The sequence below is a fragment of the Mus caroli genome, chromosome 2 (assembly GCF_900094665.2).
Source record: "Mus caroli chromosome 2, CAROLI_EIJ_v1.1, whole genome shotgun sequence".
NCBI lineage: Eukaryota > Metazoa > Chordata > Mammalia > Rodentia > Muridae > Mus > Mus caroli.
In genome coordinates this window covers 48299580-48325061 of record NC_034571.1, presented here as the reverse complement: position 1 = coordinate 48325061, position 25482 = coordinate 48299580, and the positions used below count along the sequence as shown (strand labels likewise).

The 25482-nt window shown below is 43.1% G+C and overlaps 1 protein-coding gene across 1 annotated transcript in view; it reads right to left on the bottom strand.

Annotated features, from left to right (window-relative positions):
- Nucleotides 1-25482, bottom strand: part of Fmnl2 (formin like 2) — a 279533-nt gene that overhangs the window by 125346 nt on the left and 128705 nt on the right. The window lies entirely within an intron of this gene.

The following is a 25482-nucleotide window of genomic DNA, read 5'->3' as shown; positions in this document are numbered from 1 at the left end:
AAAGACATAAATGGCAAGATTTCATTCTCAATGACATGACAGAGCTAGAAATACACGTGCATATCATTAAGTGGAAGTATTTAGATTTCTTGTTTTTTTTTTCTCCTCTTTTTTTTTTTTTTTTTTTGGTTTTTCAAGACAGGGTTTCTCTGTATAGCCCTGGCTGTCCTGGAACTCTCTCTCGGTAGACCAGGCTGGCCTGGAACTCAGAAATCCATACGCCTCTGCCTCCTAAGTGCTGGGATTAAAGGCATGTGCCACCACTGCCCAGCCAGCCAATACTTAATAAGCAAAAAATCAAAGTGCAAAGGGAAAAATGAGGGACCCTCAGTGGACAGGAGGAAGGGACAAAACACTAACGCAGCAGAGCACCTCAAAATAGCACAACTTCAGAGAAAAGATGGTTTCTTTCTAGGGATGGGGCATGGTCTGTAGGGAGAATAGCAAACAGTGGGATCCAATGCCACAAAGAGTTTTTACTAACCTATAATAACTATATAATAATATGTAATATATAAACTATAAGTAGACTCTGTCTGCAGATGTAACCATGAGTCCACCACTCTTTGATAGTGTGACCTGGGGTAAGTTACTAAAACTAAACCTGTTTCTCCTCTTGTGGCATGGAGATGTTCACAGTATGGCCATGGGGGTGACCGTGGTAATGGTAAATGACACAGAGTTGCAGAGAAAGTAATCCAGGTGATAATGCATCCAAAATAACAGCAAAGCTCATAGGAACCACACCAGACCTCATTCATACTGCTATTACTTTAGCCAAATGCAAAGGTAAGGGAGGAGATAAGAGCAACAACTCACAGAGAATAAACCAGAGGGGACTAGATGGGTAGTTTAAGATTCGTTAGTGTGAACTCCAATTGCAAGATTCACAAGTTACACAGAGCAGAAACAAGTGACGGCTGAGGAAATGAATGAATCCACAGGAAAGGGAAGCCTCCGTACAAGTACTCAGAACACAGAGGGCTGCTCCATCTCCCCTTATTCTTTCCTCCTTGTTATTTTCCCCTGCACTATTATTGGGAGATCAGGCAGTAAGGCATCAATTCTCCTGTGCTCACAAGAGAACTGCAATGGATGACCAGCAGGGGGTTGGCTGCCAGTTCAGCACATGGCTCCCTCTTCTGTTCAACGGAAAAGCCTTCAGCTTCTGCGACTTATCTTCCTGACTCCCTGGCATCCTTGATTGTTAGGAAGCTAACCTAGAGGACACTAGTAAGATAGTCAGCTTGATTCCTTGTGCAGGACTTAGGCAGGCAGCCAGCCAAATGGGTCTCCTGAGGGAATCACTAGAGCCAGTGGTCTTTCATTACCACTGTTGCTTTATTTAATCATTGAAGGTATTGATGTCATTCCAGGGAGCCAGAGAAGCCCATGGGAGTGTAAATAAGTCTCTCTCTAATCTGGTTCCATCTATAAAACAAAACCTGACCGGAACCTTGTCCTTTGTAGGGAACAAGACACACCTCTGACCTCCCATTCCAATCTTAGATGCAATCTGTTTTCTTTGAGAGCTTGGCTTTCCGTGAACACTGAATGAAATACGTACCCATTCACAGGTCCAGACCCAAGCTGGGCTTGAAGCTTTTATACCCGTAACCCATCCTTTTGGGAAGATGAGGCAGGAGATCACTATAAGTAATGGTTAGCCTAAGCTTACTTAGTGAGTTCTAGACCAACCTGGGCTACAGAGTGAGGAGGTCCTGTCTCAAATGAAACAAAATGGTACAGAGCTGGAAAGACAAGCTTGTGGCCCCCTAGTCCTAGCCCTGCCGTCCTTTTCAGGTGACCAGGGGAACTCATCAGGACCATGTAAATGCTTGATAGCAGCTGACGGAGACATAACCTTTAATGTGCAGGTGCCAACTGTGCTGACAAAAGTGGATAAAGCACTGGGAACCATGGGTGAAGCTGAATGGGAGGGCTAGTCTCCACAGAAGAATATTGCTGGCATGATGGTCGCTGAGGGCACATTCCCCTCACACTGGCTCCATCTTCCTCATTCTACCAGCTCAGGTGAGTCAATGGCCCGAAAGATGCCAAAACCACACAATCCTGCTCTGGCTATACTCCCAACTGAAATATAGGTTGCTGTCACAGTCAGGCTCGTAATGTCTGGTGCTTTGGCATGCTCTGGGGTTCACACAACCCCTTCACCTCGTTTGCAAACGGCTGTGCCAGAACTGTCTGCATGAACGCACTCACACAAGGCCACACAAGAGATGCACGAAATGCCTTCATGGGCAGCCTTTGGACAACAGGAGGCTAGACATACACAGGCACTTTGCTTAGGAACACAGATCAAATTTAGGAAGTAGAAGTCAGAAGATCAAGAGTTCGAGGCCAGCCTCAGCTACCCAATATGTCTGGAAACACAAACACCTGAATCAAAACCCAGAGAAAGGCTTACTTGTTACATAATGACACAAAATTCCTATGACACAAAATTACGTTGTAAAAATATCTTGATAACTGAATATAAGTTCAAACTAACTATAAATCAAATGAGACACACTCAGGCACAATCAAACCGTAGGATCTCCTCTCTCTCACCTGATAATATACAGCAGTGTATTTTCACTGTTCCTTCCCCTAAAATCCTGGCCCTGCCCTGCCCTATTTGGAAGCTTAGGACCCTTAGTCTCCATATCTTTGCATAGCCATGGCTTCCCTCATACTCTTACACCTCATTACAAAGATAACCGTGGGGGAAAAAAACAGTTTAAGACTACAGTCAAGGAAGGGCATGACTTATGACACAAAAGAACAATTATGCTTTTGTCTTAAAAATAAGCACATGTGGGGCTGGAGAGATGGCTCAGTGGTTAAGAGCACCGACTGCTCTTCCGAAGATCCTGAGTTCAATTCCCAGCAATCACATGCTGGCTCACAACCATCTGTAATGGGATCTGGTGCCCTCTTCTGGAGTGTCTGAAGACAGCTACAGTATACTTACATAATATAGTAAATAAATCTAAAAAATAAAAAACCACATCTGCCCAACCATGGCAAATAATTAAAGCCTCAACACTGTTAGAGGCCTGAACACTGGTCCCCCACCCCCACCCCCCCAGCACTTCCTCACCCTGATCCTAAGCACTAGGAAGGATGGCCTACTAGGATCTGATTGCAGGTCTCAGCAATGAAGAACTCACACTGCTCTGCAAATGAACTCCAGTTCAGGAGGCTCAAGAGCACTCCAACTGTAGCTCCAGGAGAGGCAGCTCGCATGTGCTGGCCCATGCACAGAGTCACAATCTTAAAATGGAGAGCTTTTCCCAGAATACTTAAATAGGACCAACATGATCATGAGAATCTATGAAAGCGAAGGACTTTGCTTACAGGCACCTGGGAGGATTTGGATAAATTGGGATACTTACTCCTACATGACCGCTAAGAATGCAAAATGGCATACCCAATAGGAAAAATAATGTGTTCATTCTTCAAAACACATCCACAGCCAAAAAGAGGGGCACATGCCTGCCACCTCAACACATAGGAGGCTGAAGCAGGCTAATCATGAGTTTGAGGCCAGCCTGGAATATATAGTAGTATCTGTCTCAACAACATACAAAAGGTATATACAGACTTAATGAATAACCCCACATCTCTACCCTACACACACACACACCATTTAAACAGATAAATATACATCTGTTAATATATATTCGTGAAAATATATAACTAAAACAACACTAGTATTTATAACTGTAATATCCACAATAAACAAAGGATAAAACAACCCAAAGATCTAAAAGCAGATGACTGGATAAAATCTAGTGTATGTGTGCAAAGGAATATTATTGGCCAAAAATTACATTAGACTCAGAATTGGAATCAGATTCCCTCTTCTAGTGTGCATGAAAATAGAGCATTCATATACACAAAATAAATAAATTAAATATATATCTACATGATGTCTAAGGAGTGCCTTTATTTATTTACTTACTTACTTATTTGTTCATTTACTCATTTATGAAGTGTTGTGACAAAAGTCCACCACCTTGTATTCTTGATAAGGCCATTGATGTTTGACTAGCATTTGATCTCCTTGATGGGAAGCCCCATGGAAAATTACCCAACTCTATTCTAGGAACCCAAAGTCATGGTGCCCCAGCTAACTTATCTTGGCCTCTGTCAAACTGTTTCCTTGTACAAACCTCCTCCTGCCACCGCAGAGCAAGATGCCAGGATGTGGGGTTGCCTTTAAAGCCCCCTCACTCTAATTGCTCTATGCTCCACTTTCTGCCAGCTGCAATAGAGACTTTCAGTTGGCTACACACTGTGTTTCAGTGGTTTTTCTCCAGTGGACACCCTGTAAAAGCTTAACTCCATAAAATGTCATAAAAACAGAAGAATTTGTCCACACAGAGGCAGGTGGATCTCTGTGAGCACAACAGATCTACAAAGTGAATTCTAGGTCTGACAGTGGGGAGATCACTTCTGGACAATGCCACCTGGATAGAATGGATTTTCCCCTCTTCCTAACCCGACTGGGATATGATGACTTTGGAGCTCTTTGCCAGGCCCTTTGGAGAAGGATTTGAAGGCAGCTTCGAGAAAACCTAACAGTTTAATGATAAAAGAGATAATACAATAACCATGATTCTAAACAAAGAAAGAAAAAAAAAGAAAAGAAAAGAAACACAAGGGGCTGGTGAGATGGCTCAGTGGGTAAGAGCACCCGACTGCTCTTCCGAAGGTCCAGAGTTCAAGTCCCAGCAACCACATGGTGGCTCACAACCATCCGCAACGAGATCTGGCGCCCTCTTCTGGAGTGTCTGAAGACAGCTACAGTGTACTTACATATAATAAATAAATCTTTAAAAAAAAAAAAAAAAGAAAGAAAAGAAACACAAAAAACCTGAGCAGTATGGTAGTGTTCAGGGAGACTAATAAAAAGAGACCCTACAGGATCTCATAACACAGTAGGTCCAGGAGAGATACCACTCGACTTTTAGTGGTAGATTTGGCTGTATTCAGTAAGAAGGAAAATAAAACATGCACATAAGACATGAAAAAGGAGTGTATACATATAGCGTGCATGCATTGGGGGGTGGGGTGGGGGTGTGCAGGGTGTATGGGTTCCCTGTATGCTCAGCTGGGTAAAGCACAACATTGGGGGGTGGGGGGGTGGGGGAGTGGGGGAGTGGGGGAGAGCACCACATAACTCCAGTAGCTGAACTCAGTCCACACATTCACTGTGTTCTAGAGGCGAATACTCTTCAGTTTCCCACAATGCAGTGTTATGCTTCCCTGGGAGGCTGTGAGTATCTGAAGATATGCCAAGGTATCACAGTGGCCCTGAAACCTTTACATTCTGTAACACCCCGACTCTTCTCACTCAAAAAAGCCATGCCCAACGCATACCCGCCAATCTACCCTAATTCCAACAACACCCTCAACATCCAGCAACCGAATGATGAATCCCAAGGATTATTCAAGTAGGCCCACGGCCTGCCTAGGTTTGGTCCTCTTCAAAGGAGAAATTCAATGATGCGGCCAGCAACAAAACCAAGGGATTTTCAAACTCTGACTCCCCTTCTGAGCGAGCCTTTACAAACAGACCCTCCTACCCGGTCCTGATCTCAGGGTCTGCTGGCCTGCTGCTGTCACTATGTCCTTCCTGAGGCAGCCAGCCACTGACAAGCAGCCCATTCACCCTCTCTCTCCTCTATGCATATATTTATACATGGTAGGCACAATATGTCCTCTGTTATTTCTCATGTTTGGGCAATAGGGACATTATTTGATAGTGAGGTGCCACACATACCATGCATGCATGGTTTCTAAGTAAATAGGACGTATTGAAGTTTATCCACCCAAAGCCTGCTATCATATCTTCATCTTGCTTTAATGAATAAAGAACCCAAAGATGCTAGAATGCTTTCTGGTTACAATGACAGCAATGAAGTATAATGACAAGTTGGATACTTGGAATCCTTTACATCGTAATTCAAATCCCAATTACTTGTGATTCATTATAAAAGCAATACATTTCTGAGCTTCAATGGTGTCATCTAGAAATGATAACAAGAGACAGAAAACAAACAAAACCCCTGTCAGGGTCTCTGTGAAACACTGAAAAATACTTCTCATAGCAGCCATACACGGGTCCAGGTGGAGAGATGTCAAGACAGGCTATGGCAGAAAATGAAGAATTGGTGCAGACCATAAAGTCAAACAGAACAGGCAACCATGTCTATGCACACGCATGTACACATGTACACACACACACAGACACACACGGACACACAGACACACGGACACACACACGGACACACAGACACACGGACACACACACACGGACACACCTTATTGGTAATACAGCCTAGGATAGCAACCAGCCATATGTTGACTGGTAAATAACCTTTTTACCTTCAGTTCTCTCATCTACATAATAAGGATGCTACTCACTATAAAGGAATTCTTTGACAATTAAAAACTAAATGAGTGACTACATAAACTGTGTTTCATGGAGTCGGCACGCTATTTACTAGGTCTCATCTACTGAGTAATGGAACACAGAATACAGTACAACCAAATCCAAGAAGGGAGGACGTGAGAACTGAGCTTTGGTCTGTAACACAGTTCCCTGAAGAGTTTCTCTGACGTAACAGAGATGGCGCCATCACGATTCCAAACTTGAGCACTAAGGACCCTACTGCACTACAATGATGTCAAACTCTGGAATGACTTTTAAGTTTTTGAAGGAAGAAATGGTAAGGAAAGTCTGCCTGATTCCATGGAAACTCCTAGCCTATAACAGGAGTTAAGCACTAAGGTGTGCTGGAGTGGGTGGGTCTTGCCTTTGGGCATGCAGCAGCTGCTGCTGCAAAAGGAAATCGAGTAACAGGAGAAGATGAGACTCGCAGAGGATTGAGCTGGGGGCATCAGTACAATCTAAATTGAAGGCTGAAGCTGTGCTGAGCCCAGCAGACACACCTCTCATAGATAATCACAATTCTTTTTAAAGCAGTGGTTGTCAACCTTCCTAATGCTACGACCTTTTAATATAGTCCCTCATTTTATGGTAATCCTCAACCACAAAACTGGTTTTGTTGCTATTTCATAACTGTAATTTTGCTACTACTATGAATTGCATTGTAAATATCTGATAGGCACCCCTTATGAAAAGCCTGTTTGACCCCCAAAGAGGTCAAGACGCACAGGTTGAAAGCCACTGTTTTAAAAAATAAAGGGTATTTTTCTCATAGTGTGTGTGTGTGTGTGTGTGTGTGTGTGTGTGTGTGTGTGTGTGTTTCAAATGGCTACTGAGTTATTAGGACATGTCAAAACAAAACAAACAAGCTTCCTTAAATAAATACTGTTTGGACATAAGTATTTAGAGCAAGTGAAACAGTTAGGTTGGGCTTTTTTGCCTAGAGAGAACTGTAAGAAAAATTATTTAGATATTAAATGTCCTGTGACCTGAAGAGATTTGAGACACCAGCCTAGATGAAATCCACCATCCTGTTCTCCACCACACTCTGGATTACTGTCTCCTAAAGTATTCTAAAATAAAGCTGCACAGCTTTACTGTGCAGTTTCATCCCCTGTTACACAAAAGAAATTATGTTAAAGTCTTGGATGAGGCTAGTTTAAGAAAATGACCAACAAACACATACTCAACTAGATAAATAAAATTTATCCAAAATATGTGATTTCCCACGCCAGAGGTTCTATGAAAACAGCACATTACACCGCACTCAGCATCAGTTTGCCTTTGTATATTAAGTTTCGATCTAGACTCATTTTACACTGTATAGAGCAGAGATGTGCAACCTTTCGGCTTCTCTGGGCCACAATAGATGGAGAACTATCTCCTGTCGCATTACTCTGAGCGCCTACTGTCCTGGCACAGTATTAACGCTGACTCACTCATACTCCTGGGTACCCAACCTGAGTGATGCGGGACACATCCACCCTAACTTACATGCTCACACAGCCAACACAGGGTCATCTTTTGGAGCTGGCAAGAAGACAAGCATAAGAGTGTTGCTTTTCAAAGTTCAAGGTCAGCCCTCGGCACAGCTGGAGCCAAGGTACCAGTAGCATGCTCCTAACCCTTCCGTCTGCCCTGTCACCTCTGCCCACTAGGGGTGGATGATGATTACAAGTGAGATGTCTACACAACTCATGAGTCAGACTGGGCAACTTAGAGACACACATGCCGTCGTACTGTTTACTAAACTGCAATAGCCAGCCAAGTAAGAGTCCCAAATTCTCATTTGTTCATACCTCACTTCTAACTACCTACAACCAGAGCACTTCCCCAATTCTGTCAATTCTAGCAAAAGATCATTATCTTTCTTCATTACGCCCTACTCACCAGCACTGTATTTTCTGATTTTCACACTGATATTCTGCTATTCCTTTCTCTAGAGGTGGAGGATGTGAATTATGTTTTCCACACAAATTCTCTCCTGTTTCAAGAGGGAGGGGGGGGGTAAAACAAGACAATCTTTTACTAAAGGGGTGTTGATTTTATTTAGTTCAATACAGATTCCCAAATAAGCAGTATTGGGGAGGGGGAAGGGGCGTGGTGGCCCATGCCTTTAATCCCAGGTCTCCGGGCAGACCCATCTGAGTTCAAGGTCAACCTGGTCTACATAGCAAGTTGCAGGCCAGACAGAGCTACATACTATAAGTCTGTCTCAATTAGGGGGAAAAATCATAATTTGTTCTCATTTTCTATAACACAGGCAGGGCAGAAATACAACAAAATTCAGTAACAGACCAAAGTATTATGTAATGTCCCTATTACTCAGCTTCCGATGTGATGGCATTTCAAGACCATTAATCATTTTCACCCTTGCTTTCTCCCTATTGTATTCTAATCCCAGGGCCATTGAGGAAAAAGTGACACTCTGTATGGCAAAGCACCCTGACTGGCACATTAGAACAGATCCAATTACCAGTGGCTCTATGCACTGGGAGGATTTCCCATGAGAGATTTCCACTGAGGACTCTGAGGACAAAGTTGTCATTCCCGTATGTGAGTAGGGAAGTGTCAAATAAGCAAGACTTCGAATAAAATCCTCACTACTGCCACCTTCCCCTACACACAGATAATGCAACCATTTCTCTCCATCAGAAAAACTGCACAGCCCAGAGACATGTATGTGTGTGTGTTTGTGTGTTTCTTACCTTTGGTGGTTTAAAATCTACTTGGGCCAACTTACACATTGTAAGTCTAAACAATGAAATATAGTTGCCAAATGTAATTCATAAAACTAAAATCAAGTAGAGCACATTTAAAGTAAATACGGTATGTTGTTGTCAGTGTTTAAATCCTAAGGGTATGTAAATTCTGCCAGAGAGAATATTTGTTTGTATGTATGTATGTATGTATGTATGTATGTATATCCCCAAGACAGACTCACAGGTCTCCTATAGAAGCACTGTACAAGTAAAATCTCAGAATTTGAAGAAAAGAGCTAGAAAGCAGAAGACTCTCTTACTGGCTAGTGCTGGGAACAAACACTCCCTAACTCCCACTTAACCCAGGCCAGCCCGGGGGGTTTTGAGTCTCAGGAACCAGGACACGTGCAGTGGGAAGCCTCTGCTCTAGCATGGAAATCAAGACTTAAGAACTGGGTGGGAGTTTGCTTCTCCTCCTCCCTAGCCAATCCCACGAGCAACAGCAGTCGATAAAGAATCAAACCGTTAGCCTCCAAAACGTCTTTCAGAAAGTTCAGAAATGTATTTCCTGAATTATCTTTCAAGAGGATCACGCTTCCACGCAGGGGAAAAGCCAACCCACTACCAAGTGACTGGTACGTGGTACATCCTACATCAACAATAGAGAGAGGACAAACTCTCAGGACAGGACAACCCTGAATGCAAAATAGGGGGCTCTAAGCTCCATTTCCTAACTGTGGACCTGCATGTGGTTTGATTATGCACTAACATAAGTTGGTTTTAATTGCCCATAAAGCATTTAAAACCACCCCCCCAAAAAAAAAGTCTTTAAAAATGTGGAAGATTTCATACACAAATCCAAAACTGAATCTGATCAGGCAAACCTGGAAGCCTCACCGCGCCGGCCGGCCTGCCTGCCAGCATCAGCCAAAGCCGAATGGCGCCTGGCTCAGGATTTTTTTTTTCTCTGGCTTGCCAGGACCCCCCTAATCCCTTTTGTCTCAAATCCAAACACATTTTGCTAGTTTAAAGGATTCACTTTACCCTTGTAGACCTCTGAATTTTGATCACCATTTTAGGACATTGTTAGGATCCTGCCGAATGCAACTGAGTGTGTAACTGACTGAGTGCTTTCTTGGTGGCCCAGAAATCCCCACTGAGCTTATCATGATTTGTCCATTTTCCTCTGGGTGTTCCCTACAACAACATGTTCTCTTCTGGGATTCCCCCACCCAAGACGTCCCGCTCTGATGTCAAGACTGTCTCCTTCATTGTTTGGCTTTCTTACCATTGGGTGAGCCCGGAGAATATAAACCTAGACTTGCTTCAGAGGTCAACATTCTGTCTCCCCACTGTGCAAAAGGAAAGATAGGCTGACTTCCTCCAGGCTGGGGATCACGAGAGAAAAGCACAAATGATGCTTAAGTACAGCAGGAAATGGGTCTTATGCAACACTGTACGACCCGAGTCTCCAGAAAACAGTATCGGGAAAGCCAAAAGCAACAAGTCACCCCCGTAACAAAGAAAAAACTCCATCTACTGACAACTTAGAAATGCACAATGTGTTCCTGTGGATCCGACTGATTCTCGGCTTGTGCTACCAGAGACTCCAGTTAGAATCACCAAAGTATACTAGGCATTTGCCCGTAGAGACTACTGACTGACTAGCTTTCTCATAACTGACTGACTATCTTTCTCATAGGGATTAGAACCAACTGGAAAGCAGTGTGATGGCTCATGTGTGTAATGCAGCAGTGGAATGGCAGAGTGACAAAAGGACTGTGGCAGCCTACATAGCAAATTCAAAGCTAACTTGGACTACCCAGGACCCTGTCCAACTAAAACCATTTTACAAGATGCACATGTTAAAAAAGTCCTGTCCTACCATAGGTGGGTGACATCTGCCTGTAATCTACTACCTGGGAGGTACAGGCAGGAGAATCAGGAGTTCAAGGTTCCTTATAGATACATAGCAATTTCTAGGCCATCCTGGGCTACAATAGATTTTACACACAGACACACACACACAGACACATACACATATACACCCCTATACCTACACCTACACTTACCTCAGTCCTAGTTCCTAAGTTACCTGTAGCAAAGCCAGGAAAACCCTTCCAAAGGCAGGCCCTTTGTCATGCTGGTACCTTCTTTGATTTAGAGTTTGGGTGGCCATGGATATTAACTAACAGTCCTGAATGTGAGATGCCCAGGAATTGTACTGTATGAGAAGTGCTGCATACTCAGTTATCCTGCTAAAACTCAAGCCAAGGCATATAAAGAGAACAATACAGTATTCATACAACAATTCCATTAGGTATAAGTAATCTGGAGATGATTTAAGTATATGGTAAGACATATAGAGTCTATCTACTATTGTATTTATGAGTCATGGATATTCACAGATGTTGGTATTTTCTACGGGTGCAAGAGGATGTCTTGGTACCAGTTCTCCACAGATGTTGAGTAACAGCCTTATGTATATTTTGGAGACAAGCATACATATGGATATTCAGATGTGCAAGTGCATCTTGTTACCTCATTTAGGAGGTAACATGATCATCTTAGCTGATTTACATTCCTGGCTTATCTCATGACCTACAGAAAAACACAATAAAACTAAGATTAAGATGTGCCTGTTACTTTTTTTTTCTTTTGAGAGGGGGTAGGTGAGACAGAGTTTTTCCATGTAGGACTGGCTGTCTCTCTGTAGACCAGGCTGGCCTCAAACTCAGAGATCCACCTGCCACTGCCTCCCAAGTGCTAGGATTAAAGGCGTATATCCCCATGCTGGGTATGCCTATTACTTCAAAGGAACTAATGGGAATAAACAAACTGAGAACATCCTGAGTGACTCCTACTGCTTTCTAGTATTATTCTCGTTCAAGCTTTTTTTCTAAGAGATCCAACCTTCAAATACCCATGGCCAGGGTCTCAAAGCACACAGTGACAGAGGTAGTGAACAGGCAGGCTAGACAAACAGCATGCTTTCCTGTACAACTGCTGGGTGTTATTTCTCTCACCTTCTGTTTATAAAACTGAACCAAAACAAGAGTTGATTTTGTGGGGTGGCGACCATGTTCAACTTCTGTCCCCAATTCCGTTGGTTGCCTGTGGACGCTACCTGCCACCAACTCATTACTACACAAAAATGCAGACAAACAAGTACATGGCAGCCGAACAAAGCCAGCTGTACCTTCTGACCCAGGAAGCCTCAAACACAATAGTCCCTTTTCTACCAGTCTGATGACCTCGGTCTTCTCTATCAATAGCCAAAGGTCATTCATAGAGCACTATTAAAGAATAATTTGTAGTTTGGGAGGGGGCAAAAATCAACTTCCCACAATGATTTCTATATCTTTCAAACATTCACTAACTAAATCAAAGTGATTCCCTGGTCAGATTATACACATCTGCTTTGTGTGCAGTGAGAAAAAGTAACCATTTGGAGACTGAAGAGATGGACAGGTGGTCAAGAGCACTTACTGATCTTCCAGAGAGTCCCCCAGTTCAGTTCCCAGTACCCGCATCAGGCTGCTCAGAACCGCCACAACTTCGGTTCCAGGGAATCCGACTCCCTCTTCTGGCCTCCATGGTCACTCACACACAGGTAGCAATGCATACATGTACATACAGATTCTTAAAAATAAAAATAAATCTTTAAAAGAGAACTTCACAACTCTGCCCTGTGGCTTGACACTCTCACCGTGTGCTGTATAGATTCCCAGGCAGGAAGCCTATCTCTGTCACACATGCTGATGCCTGCCTTTAATTCCAGAACTGGAAAGGCAGAGGCAGGAGGATTTATGGTTCATGGCCAGCCTGGTCTATATAGTGAGTTCTAGGTCAGTCAAGGCTATATAGAAAGACCCTGTCTCAAAACATAAAAAAGAATTTTGATGTCAGGCCTAATCTTCTTAGGCCAGTATATAAATATGGAAACAGGTAAAAAGGATCAGGAACTCACAGGAACCCAGAGAACACTGGGGCACCAGTAGGGGCTTGTTTGTTTCCCTACACATTTTGCTCCCGTCTTACTTCTCATCCTTTATAATCCTTCTTTTACAGTCAGTTTTCCTCAACCTTGTTCTCAGCTACTCAATTCCTTGCTCTTTTGTGTCAGACCCTGAAGTACAGAGGCATGAAAGGCCAGAGGCCTTCACAGAGCACAGGTCACACAAAAGGTGACATTCCATCCCGGCTTCCTGAGGATGGATGGCTTTCCTCCTCGGTCCTAATACTTGGGTGACTCCCAAGTCTCCTTTCACTTCCAGAACCACTGCCAGGCCCGGCTTTACCCAGGTCGAGTACGCACACATTCTGGGAGAAGTGAGAAGATGGATCCCCAGGAAATGCTGCTGGCTGCTTGCAAACTACCCATGCACACACTTCTCTGCTATTAATTTAGATATGGAGGTCAAATGACTGATGATGTATTCAAAGGATTGATCCAAAGGGTGGGTATCCCACATGCCCATAAAATAACCGACCGGTGGCAGAGACCAGGCTTTTAACCAGCATCTTGATTTGCTCCTGTATTACACTTTCCTACAAATTAGGATACCTTGTTTTCATTTGTTATGGTGGAGTTTTGTTTTGTTTTGTTTCGTTTTAATTCCTAACATCTTTCCTTTTAATTATTTCCAAAATTCTGAAGTTTGTTTGCTTTGTGAAGGAGGCAAAGATGGCATTGTGAACCTATCAAATACTTAGGGAGAAGTTTAGTATGAAAATAGTGTGAACTTGCTGCTCAGAGATACTTTATGCAACTATAGTGCCAGCTCCTGCTTCTTGAAGTTGCCACAGATCTTACTGGTTGCACCACAGCACCCAGATTTGATCCTCCCAGTGCCAATCTGGTCAACTGGTGCTTCCAAATGAACCCCTTGGGACACAGCTAGATTATATGGTGTTTGAGGCAAACAAATAGGCATTTGCCAGGATTATAGACGGCATCAAACTGGGCAGTGATATGTACACAATTTTATTAGCTGTAGTCATAAAATCTGCTACTGCAGCAATGAAATAATTTAATACATCAGAGAAAAAGGAGAACAACGACGTATATCAACTCTTTTCTTCCTATAATTCACAAAACTGTCAAGAAAATTCAAGGGAATTCCCAAGACCTTCAAGTTTACCACCAATCTGCTACAGTCCAGTAAAAATGTATCACAAAAAAAGGAGTAGCAACTGAGCAATATATTCATATATTTTTTAAAACTTTAAAAAATGGTATTTCTTTGAATCAAAACTAACTAATCTACAAAAAAAAAAAAAAATAGAGAAAATGACCAAGGTTCTAATAGATACCTTTCCTGGTCCCTCGCTATACTTGACGCAACCAACTTACATGTCCACTGATAAAAATAGAAGCATTTAACCTAGTGTGGCTCTGCTGCTGATAGAACTAAGATGACTACGGAGCACCTCTGCTGCTCAGAAGAGGGCAACGCCAAAGCGCTGAGCTCATTCCCTTGCCGGAAAGCAAAAGGATGAAATAAAGTTCCTGCTTTTTTATATGACAGTGTTCAATTTATCTACCCCAACGACCTTCCGGGGTAGAGATTTCTCTAACACACTATTACAGAAAATAAGGAAAGCATTCTAGGGACAAAGGGCAGAGGACAGAATAAAGAGGTGTCCCATAACTCCTTCAACAAGAACATTGTTAAAACCAAGTCAGCCATGTTTGCACAAGTCAACAACTGCTCTTCATCAGTGGCTGTGTACTTGAGACGCTAGAGAGATGGCTCAGCAATTGAGAGCACCTCCTGCCCTTGCAGAAGACTGGGGTTCAGTTCCCAGCACCAACACTGTAGTTCTCACCCATCTATAACTGCAGTTCTAGGCCATCCCATGCCCTTTCTGGCCTCCATGAATGCCAGGCATGCACACGGTACACATAACGTAAAGATGTCCATTAAAGATGCACATACTATATTGGTTCAGCATCCTTTCCTTGTACTAGAGTTTGCTTTGTTGTTACTGTTGGCTTGGGGATTTTTGTTTTGCTTTTGAGCCAGGGTCTCATGAAGCTTAGGCTGGCCTCAAATTCCATATGTAAGCAAACATGATCTGGAGCTGATCCTTCCACTCTCCCTCTCAAGACCTGGATCACTAGTGTGCCAACATGTGACCAAGAGAGCTAGATTTCTAACACAGTCATTTCTTTTCACTGCTTTGCCTTTTGGGGTGTGTCATTATTATTGCCTGAAGAGTTGGTATACATTTGGTTTGGTTTGGTTTAGATAGGGCTCCACTGCACATCCCAGGTTGGCCTCAAAGCTTCCAACAGAAGCTTCATGCTGCTCAGCCTCATAGGTGCTGGGATTAGAAAAGAACTCTAGGGGGCTGGAGAGGTGGCTCCGCGGTTAAGCACACTGACTGCTCTCCTGAAGGTCCTGAGTTCAAATCCCAGCAACCACATGGTGGCTCACAACCATCCATAATGAGATCTGACGCCCTCTTCTGCTGTGTTTGAAGACAGCTACAGTGTACTTACATATAATAATTAAAAAAATCTTTAAAAAAGAAAAAAAAATAAAAAGAATCTCTGCAGTTCTGTAAGTATCTATCCATATTCAATTTAAAATCATTTTAACAGGAAAATAGAGGCACGGCACACAATACTGACTTAACTTCAAGGAAATCAAGTTCCTAAGGTAAAATCGTGCGTGTGAGCGTGTGGTATTTAGGAGACTGAGACTTCTCATGGCCAACCTAACTAATAACTCCAGCTGTAAAGAGAACAGGTGCTCCCAGCCAATTCACACCCAATGTCCTCTCAGGAAACCGAGCCAGGAAGGAAGAGCATCAAAAAGCCACAGACCCCGCTGACAGTGTTTACCTGACCCAGGCTGCGATCCTAATACCCCACCCCACCTCCACCCCCCACCATGGCTCCCTGACCCTGGAATAACTAACTGTGCAGCAAGACTTCACAGAGCGGTTCATATTAGGATGAAAAGGACAGCCAGCCATAACCCTAGCAAACTCCTTCCTGAAACCAGGAAGTTTCCTCTGCCAGATGTTCATTTTCATTTGGCTTCTTTCCACATAACAATAGAGTGGGGCAGAGAACATTAAGCAAGCCAGCGATTCTCAGCCATGCCAAAAGCATCCCAGGAAGGCACCTATAAGAGCAAATTCCCTTAGCCTTCCACCAACAGCACCAGCAGGAGGGTGAAGCTGGCCAGGGGGTGAAGGGGGTAAAGCTGGCAAGGGAGCTTTACCAGCCTCCTTAACAACAGCCCAGCCATGCTGAGAAAACCATCCTGATGAGCGGAACAAAAACAACACAGCTCTGAAGACGGCCGCTCTCTGTTTGTGATACGGCCAGATGTTACTTGGCCGGCTACCCAGCAGATCTGCTTTTCAGTCCCCACCCAGCTATATTTGTCCTTTTTTCAATCAGGCATCCTGTTCACACACTAGTCTATAAACAACTTTCCTGGAGTCTAAGTATTTTCATGTTGGTTAACATGCCTTTCATCCCTATGAACTGTTTCCTGAAAATGGACTGCCAGCCAATATGGAGGACAAAGCTATAGACGGTTCCCAACTTCAAACTATGGCTCACCACTGAAAAAAGGGCTCACGGGATACACATGCAGCAAAGCTGTTAGATGCTCGGCTCACATACAACAGCCAAAAAGGTCAGTTCCCAGGCCAAAGACTTCCAGGAAAGTTTATATTCAGGCATATCATAAACTGTGGCAGGAAATTCAAATCTTCACTCTCTGCCTGAACACAGTGTACTGAGATTTGAGTAAAATACTATATATACCTTGTCTTACTAGGATGACTATTGATGTGATGAAACACCATGATCAAAAGCAGTTTGGGGAGGGAAGGATTTATTCAGCTTACACTTCCACAGTACTGTTCATCACTGAAGGAAGTCAGGGAAGTCACCTCTATGTTCCTAATTCTCTCTTTGATTATCCACATCTGTTTCTCACCCCTACCATCCTTGAGGCTGTAGAGCATCAGCTCCACTTGTCTTGGCCTTTCTTCCCTCTGATATGTGATGAGGCTGGCCGAGCTAACAGTTTCATTGATGGACACACCAGCCAACGATGGCTCCTCCCTGAAATGCAGACTCAGTGGCATCAAACGGACATGAAGACAAAACTGCCAATCATGCTGGAGCCCCAGGCTGGGAGTGACAAAGGTTTATCCCAAGAGGGCATTTCCCTTTTTTTTTTTTTTAATTTTTTTTTTTTAAGATTTATTTGTTTTATGTATGTGAGTACACTGTAGCTGTCTTCAGACACACCAGAAGAGGGCATCAAACCCCATCCATTGCAGATGGTTGTGAGCCACCATGTGGTTGCTGGGAATTGAACTCAGGACCTCTGGAAGAACAGCCAGTGCTCTTAACCACTAAACCAGCTCTCCAGACTAGAAAGGCATTTCCTATTTAGTGTACCATCCCCCTTTCCATTCTGTGTTCACAGCCAGGAGTTATTTTTTCATGGCTGCCCACTTGTCCATCTCTTTAATCCCAATTCCTTCTACCACAAAGAAGGTTCTGCTATTTCTCTAAGAGTTTAGAAGACTTGTCCAAGAACACTAAGCAACTAGCAGTTCTTCACACAGGTGCCTGTGTCTCTTCCTTCCCAGTGACTGGTTACACATATACCTAAGTAGAAAATATTCAGCTGCACTTAGAGACTCTGACTCTTTCTTCTCTGGTAGCCTCACCTCCTATGGGAAGAACTCTCCTATTGGCTAGAAGCTTACTCCTTGCATGGCACCTAAACTGGAAGGGAGAGAAATAAATACGCTGTGTAAATGCATCTGCCCTACACAAAGGCGCTACAGTGTCCAGGATCCCTCTCCCCAGTCCTACCTCAGACTAACCTATCAGCCACAACTACACACTATTTCAAACCAATCAAATGTAACCATCAGGTTCAATGCAACTATTAGTTTCAAAGGCAAATTATAAAAGGCCAAATAATTCTGTGAAAATTTTATACATATCAGCACTTATACACTCAAATATAGATGTATAACCTGAATCCAATGAAGCTAATCAATGAAGAAATTATCTATTTGTTATCAGGATAATCAATATATCCTGCATAACCAATACATCTTGAGGGGGAAAAAAAGCAAATATTGCCCATATGACTGTGGTTTCAAAGCCAATAAAATGTGAGGCTTTAGCAGTTAAATAATTCCTCTAAAAGGTTTGTATTTCAAGCCCTAAGAATTGAGAATATAATGCATTTGCTATGACCTGGATCTAGTTGTTGGCTTTGGTTTGGTTTGGTTTTTGGGTTTTTTTGGTTTCTGTTTGTTTTCACATCTCTCGTGTTTTCTTCAGGTTTTTCTTGTGCTTTTAAGATTTGTTTCCTCTCCGAGTGTGGTGGCACACGCCTTTAATCCCAGCACTCGGGAGGCAAAGGCGGGCGGATTTCTGAGTTCGAGGCCAGCCTGGTCTACAAAGTGAGTTCCAGGACATCCAGGGCTATACAGAGAAACCCTGTCTCGGAAAAAAAAAAACAAAAAACAAAAACAAAAAAAAAAGGATTTGTTTCCTATCATCATAGCTTAGCTAGGTCAAGAAAAGAATTCAGAGGAAAAAATATTAAAAATAACTGGTTCCACCCTTATTTAAGACAACACAGAAAATAGAAACCTTAATCTTCTTTACTTTGAAGTATCTTTTTAGCTTGCAGGGTCATCACTGAGAGATGATAATGTCTCTTGGAGACGACAAATCTTAATGCTATGTTTGGTAATCAGTATTCAAAGTTAACTTACATAAAATTAAAGCAACAGAGTCCCCTAGACACAATCAGGAAATGTTTCTGTATTTGGACACAGCTGTAGTTTACAATTAGTGGAAGTAACATGATTTTAACTTTAGAAAATAATTTCTATATTTTTTAAATACTGAAGACAAAATAAAAAGTCTACAATGCCTACAAAGTACCCATTTCTAACACAGCCACCAGAAGTCCCTCTGGGCCAAGTATCTGCTGCTTTCAGAAAAACATCAAGCAAGCAAAAGGCTCAAGGAGAGAATGAAACAATAACTTATCTTTTAAATCCTGGTGTCAGAATTCCAAAAGCCAAAGAAACCCTGTTAAGAAGAAGAGTGAAGGGAAAAAGTAAAAATGTTTAACCTTCAACGAAAATCCAATTAGCCAGAAACTGCCCTTCCTCCAATTAATCCTGGTTAATTAAGCCTTTGTTATATAGGACAGCTCATAATAACCTTAAAAAAATCTATTTTTGAAGTCTAAATGCCAACCGCTCAGCTCTATCGAGCTCTGTTCACTAGCCCCAGCTATGTAAATAGCTTCCGAAAGAATTTGATATTGTTAGCAGCATAAAAAGTTCTTGAATAGCGGGTGGCAGGAAGCCGGTCTTGTGACTGTGTACACAGCCCTCAGTGTGGCAGGGGAACATCCTGAAGCTTACACTGATTTTACAGCGATTCCTGTAAAGTCCGGGAAAAAGAGCAAATACCAGAGAGCAGCAGGGTGACAAGAATATCCTGGCACAGGCTTATTAGAGGGTCACTAGACACTTGAGCACAACTGCAGGGAACCATGGGGACCAGGAGAATTCCTTGGTATCTTAGACCCCATGATATCTCTGTTTCGGTCATTACCATAAACTCAATCAATTTCTCCTAGAGATAAGCAGTTTCTTTACTGTAACAATAAAACCCTACCTCCAGGTCCAACCCCCAACATTACAGGCTTCTCCCATGTACCCACAAGTCAGAGGTGTGATTAATGAATACTTAGCATCTTCTTGAAGAAAAGTGAATCCACTGAGCTTTCTCAAACTACTCCCCCTTCGCCTGCACTATGGGCAAGGATCTTGACTTTCCTCCACTTCAGGCACTAAGAGAGAAGGACCTCAGGGGAGAACAAGGAACACGGACCCTCAAACAGGGTCACTGGCTCGCACCTTCATGGAGAGCCTGCACTATGCCACACCTCAGACGCCTCCTCGGTCAGGATCCATGTCACTCCTTTGAGGCAGAGTCTCCCACAGACCCTGGAGCTCATGGGGAGTTTTTTTGTGTATGTTATTTTCTTTTCTGAGTGAAGGGGGATAGGGTGTGTGTGTGTGTGCATGCATGTGCACATGAACTGATAGTCCAGAACCCAGCAAACACCCACCATCCTCCCATTTCTGCCCATCCAGTGCTAGATTTGCACCTTCTTTGGCACACCAGCGCTGGGATCCAAACTTCTGCTTGCACAGCATGTGTGAGTCATCTCAGCACCCAACCTGACACCCATTTTTAAATGGGGTCTCACCGATCTCAGACCGATGTCAAACTCTTTATGTAGCTAAAGATGGCTGAATCCTGATCCTCCTGCCTTCATTCCCAGGTGCTGAGACTGCAGACCTGCATCACACACCGGATTTAGATTTTTGTTTGCTTGTTTGTTTCTCAAGATGGGGCTTCTCTGGGTAGCCCTGGGTCTCCTGGAACTGATTCTGCAGACCTGGCTGGCCTCAAACTTAAAGAGATCCACCTGCCTCTGCCTCCCCAGTCCTGAGATTAAGGGTGTACACCACCACCACCACCACCAGTCTGACTTAGAATATTTTAATTAGTATTTAAACACTAAATTACAAAACTGTTTTTAAAATATAAACTGGGTGCAGCAGCCTGTACCTCTAATCCCAGCTACTCCAGAAGGTGAGGCATAAGAATTGCTTGAGGTATCAAGTTCATTTCAAAAATATATGAATAAAGTGTAAAGTAAATATCAAATACAATGTCTCCAAACAGCAGTGAGAATGGCCTCCAGGCACAGGGCCATTCTCAGGTCTCCAAACCTTGAGAATGGCCCTGTGCTATCTCTAAAAGTTACTGCGAAAATCTCAGCACACTGCTGAATTCAGCTTTTGTCAAGACAGGAAACAATGCACGAGACACTGCTATCTCCCCAACTGCATCTATTTGTCTCCAATGATGGACATTTCTTTGTATTACTGCATGATAGGAGCCTAAACCCTCCCAAGGCTACTTCGTGTAGCTCAGACTGATCCCCTACCTCAACATCCAGAAAGCTATGGTTTTAAGTGTTGCCACTATGCTGATGACATCTTTTCTTTTAAACTGGACTCTTTCACTAATTAAATGGCAACATGGACTTTTAAAGTCAGGCAAGCAAGAAAAGAGGCATCAAGTCCTAAGACCTTGCATAGGGGCAAACATTTAAAGTCACTTTGTAAATGTTAGGTATTTGATGGAAAAACTGAGAAGCTATATAATCACATACTAGGGGCACTGTTATCACTTCCATGTATGAGGTGAGCCCCGCCCCACCCCAAAAAAACACAGGCAAAGTGATCAAGGCCATTACCACTGACGCTTTCTTTCTCGGAAGTTCCTAGTAAGAGTTTGATTCAACACAACTGACCAGTGTAACAGGTCCATCTGGCCCATCTCTGTAAATACAGTCCATGAACACCTGCACCCTGGACAAACACATCCTTAGAGTCCTGCCCACACAAACTATAGCTTCCTTACACAATAACAGGATCCTGGTTGTCACTGTTTTATTCTCCTCTCCATGGTAACTGTGTCTGTGCACATTTCAGAGTCTCAGGAGGCTTTGGATGTTACAACTAAAAAGAATCAAAGAGATGGACAATTCTCAGGGCAGTCTCAGCACACATCACATACAGTGCTGGAGCCTTGGCAAGCTCGCTGCTAGTAAAGACAACTCGAGAGCATGGTGGCAGAAAAGAGCATCCTGTTCAACATGAGTAACACACAATCAAGCAAAGGCAAGGGATGTCCACGTGGAACTTTTCCTGAGGCTTAGGAAGGATGGAGGGAACATGGAGACAAAATGAGAAGACAGGATACTGTGTTGCCTTGCATCAGTTGCCAATGGGAGTATCGTCCATGTTTCTGCAGCAAAGCCTTTCTTCCTCACCCCTGGGGTGCCGGGAAGGCAAATGCAGTCTGAGATAGGCATCCCAGACTGGGTTTCTCTGGGTGAAAACAGCGGGGACTGGGACTGATGCTGTGGTTCCCATCCCCCTGTGTACCCAAATGCTCCTGCCATTCTCAGTTATGAGATTTATCGGGGTTCTGACCTTGCTACAACCTAACCAGTTCTTTTGTCTGGTGGCATGGTCCACTGCCCTGCAGGAGAGGGCTAAGCTTCTCTCACCAGAACTGGAAAGGCTGCAATGTGTGCCTGCCAAGTCCAGGCACAATTCAACTCTAGTTAAGCTGAACCAAATGGAAAACCTCTTCAAGCCAGAGAAGAAACCAGTACAGATCTGTCACTTTTTTAATGTCTGTAGTTCTGGCGGTGGAAATAATTGAGTCTAATTTTAACCAGCACCTACTACTATTTCAGCACATTCTTCTGGTTAAAGGAAATGATGGCTTTCCAGCCACTGGCGACAGTGACACAGACGTGAACTTGAACATTTTAGCTTCCAGTCTCAGCCACTGCAAGTGTCTTTAAGTTCATATAGATTTTGGTTTTTGTTTTTGTTTTTGTTTTCAACTACTGCATCATGGGACAAAAAAACCAATCTCTGGTCTTTATGGAATTCCTATGGCAGTAAGATTGTTCTATTAAAATTTATAGTAAGAACCAATGAGATGCCTCCAGGTAAAGGCACTTAGTACCAAACTTGGCAAGCTGAGTTCAATTCTGGGAATCCATATAGCGGAAGGGAAGAAGTACCTCCACAGGCTGTCCCTGTGACCACCACACACACGGCAGGGAATGGACGGAAACACACACATATGCACACAAAGAAACACTTAAAATATAAAAACAATCTTAGCGGCCTCCTACATACAGTAGAGCTAACAGACATAATAACCTAATCCATACAAACAGTAGAGCTGACAGGCACACCAAAAACTCTGCATTGTGAATGAAAGGAACTTTCTAACGAAGGAGAAGAGATTTCTTCCTGCTTCCAGTGAACCAGTACCCACCAAGATATTCCTTAAAAAAAAAAAAAAAAAAAAAATCATAAAATAGAAACCCCAATGCAGGACTTTTAAAGGGCTAGGAATGCTGAGACTTTATCTTGATGATGTACCAATGACCTTGGTTTCGCTGATGTTCGGTGGCTCGGTGTGAGTGGAACAGCATCAGGAGCAGCGGTGGAAGCCAAGGTGGCACTACCAGCCAACACCGTCAGAATGCCACAAACTATCTTAGGGGCTTAAGTCAGGTGAGCATCCTTATTTTTTCATGATTTTGTCTTGCTTTGAGAGAGCCCAGGTGAGTCCAGTCTGTCTAGAGACAGACTAGAGAGCCCTCTGCCTCAGTGGAGGACAACCCTGCAGATATACCTCACCACACCCAGCACTGTTCTCATTTTGAAAAGAAGACATGATTTTTAAGTTAATCTTAATGGCCGACACGAGGCTACTAAGTAAAAGCTAGAATTCAAATTTAAAAGACTTTGAATCCACAACCTATATGCTGAAGCGCATTGCCTCTTAAAATCCAACAAAGGCAGTCTTGGGCAAAGAGGAGGAAATATACTTTGTTCTGTTTCCTGACACAGGTTTTTACTCTATAGCCCAGGATGACCTGGAATTCACCATGTAGCCCAGGATGGCCTGAAATTCTCCTGTACCTCAGTACTCCTGCATTAGCCTTCCCAGGGCTGGGAACTATGGTTATGAGCCACCATACCTGCCACAAAAGCTATGAATATTGAATTAGGGATCATAGATGCCTCAATACACATATTTTATAACACTTAAGTTGGGTTAAATCGATCTCCTGAAACAGTTATTTTATTATAGTGAAAACTTTAAAACTCTTTCCGTTAGCTGTTTGCAGTGTGTAGTACGTTATTACTCCACACTTCCAGAGTCACTCTATACTTCTAACTTAGAGCCAAGCAACCAAACTTTCCCAACCCAGGTCAGGCTGATGAGCATCCTAGAAGAGAAATAACCGAGCCCAAACGACTGACTTCATTACCCTGTGGCTAACGAGAAGGAGATGCACCCTGGTAGTTAGTGGGATGCATGGACTGCTTCAGGGAAACAGGAAAAGGGGTTCTTATAAATGCAATTAAGTTATACAACCAAAGTTATAAACCCAAAGTAAATGTTTAGTTAGCTAGGGACAAAAACAAAAACAAAACTGTTCTTTTCTTCATTTTATAAGATAGAGTAGCGAGGATGTTTTTAAGTGTACAATTTGACCTTTGTAGTTCATTTTAAAACTTAGTATTCATTTACGTATCTTGAGTCTTGAATTCAACCTCTCATTAGCTACTTAAATAGTCATGTGGAAAACTGGGTAGGGCTGTTGAGTCATGATCCCGAACAAGGCTCTACTGTGCTCAGTGAACTGAGGTTACCCAGTAGGTCTACCATAATACACTCCAGAAAGATGAAGCTATACAATTAAAGAAATAACTTTAACAGCTGGAAAGATGACTCAGTGGGTAAGAAAGCTCACTTCGAAGATGTGAGGCCCTGAGTTCAAACCCCAGGTAACCATGCAAAAAGCCAGCATGACTGCTTATGTGCCTGTGGCCCCAGTACTGTCCTGGTAGGAACAGGAAGATTTCTGGGGCTTGCTGGTGGCTAGCCTCACCCCAGGTTCAGAAAGACTCTGTCTCAAGGGAATAAAGCTAAGAGTGGTAAGGCAAAAATCCTCTCTACTCCCTCTGGCTTCAGCATGCAGGAGGCGGCACTCACACACAGAGGCAGAGGGTTATCAGCAAAATGACTCCAGTCTAAAGGATTCTTCTTGTCCCAGGCTAGCATTAAGGTTTATACTGATAAAATGAATTTTTCCCATCAGCTTATCAGAAATAGACTGAAAATTGAGGTAAATAAAAACCACAAACAGATGGGCATTGTGATGCACCCTTTTAATCCGAGCACTCAGAAGCCTGGTTTGAAGTCAGCCTGGTCTACAAAACAAGTTTCAGGGTAGCCAGTGCTACACAAAGAAACCCTGTCTGAAAAAAAGCAAAACCAAAAACTACAAACATTGCACCAATGTCTTAGAAGAAAAGCGATTCCCCAGATAATCTAATGTCAAACATGACCTGGGTGGACAATGGTATAAGCAAAACAGATAAAATTTAAAAAAACAAAACAAAAAAACTAAATTTCTACGTTCCCTTCATGCAGCACACAGGAAGTCTGTAGGCATATGAATGGTTGTCCAGTCTAGCAAGCTAGTGTCCCCTGAGAAGCCTTAAAAGCTAAATTCTCGGGCTGGTGAGATGGCTCAGTGGGTAAGAGCACCCGACTGCTCTTCCGAAGGTCCAGAGTTCAAATCCCAGCAACCACATGGTGGCTCACAACCATCC